Source organism: Lotus japonicus, chromosome 4 (assembly GCF_012489685.1).
Source record: "Lotus japonicus ecotype B-129 chromosome 4, LjGifu_v1.2".
Classification (NCBI taxonomy): Eukaryota; Viridiplantae; Streptophyta; class Magnoliopsida; order Fabales; family Fabaceae; genus Lotus; species Lotus japonicus.
The window spans coordinates 60,032,182-60,033,469 of record NC_080044.1 but is presented as its reverse complement, the minus strand read 5'-3'; positions in this window follow the sequence as shown (position 1 = coordinate 60,033,469).

Genomic DNA, 1,288 nt, shown 5'->3' with positions numbered 1-1,288 from the left:
CTGCGTTGCCCAAGGAGCACCACATCATACTTTGGAGGACCCTCTTATCTCCTAGGGTTTTAACTGTGGGCTTTGCTAGCAGTGACTACACTCTATGTGGCTACAACCCTCAATTGGTTTCTCGACAGTTTGGGCTTAGCCAAGTTCTACCCAACACTTTATTTGACAAGAGTCTAGTCCTGTACCCCGAAACTATTAAGAGGGCTCCTGTTTTCGACACGACTGTTCAGTTTTATAACAAGAGACTCCTCAACCTGAGCCCCTTCACTTACGCTCCTTCATATTATGCCACTAATGCTTTCAAAGCCTGGTGGTCTGAGTATTGGGCTCAAATTTCGAAGCCCCTCGTCGATTGTCTGCAATGCATGACAGATGCTTTTCTTTTGCAGAGGCAGGATCCGAAGAAGACCAAAGGTATGCACCTGGCAGAAATTCGATCTTTTCAAGAGTTCTTTGGTGTGGTATATTACCCAACTCTTCGCCTTCGAGATACAGTTGCGAAAGCGGCCCAAGTATTAAGGCAAAAATGGGAACTTAAAGCCAAGAAATCCAAGTTAGTGGTTCCTCCTGGTGAGGAAGGTCTATCTTTTGTTATTCGAAAAACTGGCTTTAGGTTCCCGTCTTTGCCTACGAGTAAGTTTGCATTGGCTTTTCCACCGGTCTTGCCTAAATGGGTTGACCATGTAAACATAAATGTGTTGGCCAATCAAGCTCTACCTCCTCGAAAGCGAGTGACTTGGACTAAGTACCACCTATGGAACTTTCCGTATCATGTGCCCGTCGAAATCTTCAACCACATATCGCTGAACATGCGTATTGGTCAAGGTAATACTTCGACTTGGCCTTGGTTTTCCTGTTTTACTTCTTAATTTTTCTTTTGTTTGCAGCTGAAGTCATTATTCGACCAGCTCCTCAAGTTATTTCCCCAGTGGCTCATTCCTCCAAGGACAAGCCAGTCGTGATTGAGGATGATGATGATGATGATGAGGATGATGATGTCAGTCTTGCTGACAAGCTCAAGGTACTTTCCTCATGCTTTTACCTTTTCCTTTTCGATTTCCTTGGATTATGGGCTGACGTATTTTTCGACAGAGTCGAAAACGGAAACCTAAACCTGTTGCTTCGGCCAGTCAGAAGAGGGCCAAGGGGGTTGGTGTTTCCACCCCTAGTGGGGCTTCTAAGTTGGCATCTGATGCTCAAACAGAAGTCGATGACAAAGAGGGTGGTGGCGGCGCCGCCATTCAGGTATGTTCTCCATTCTCGAGGGTACCTTGTGACATTTTTAACC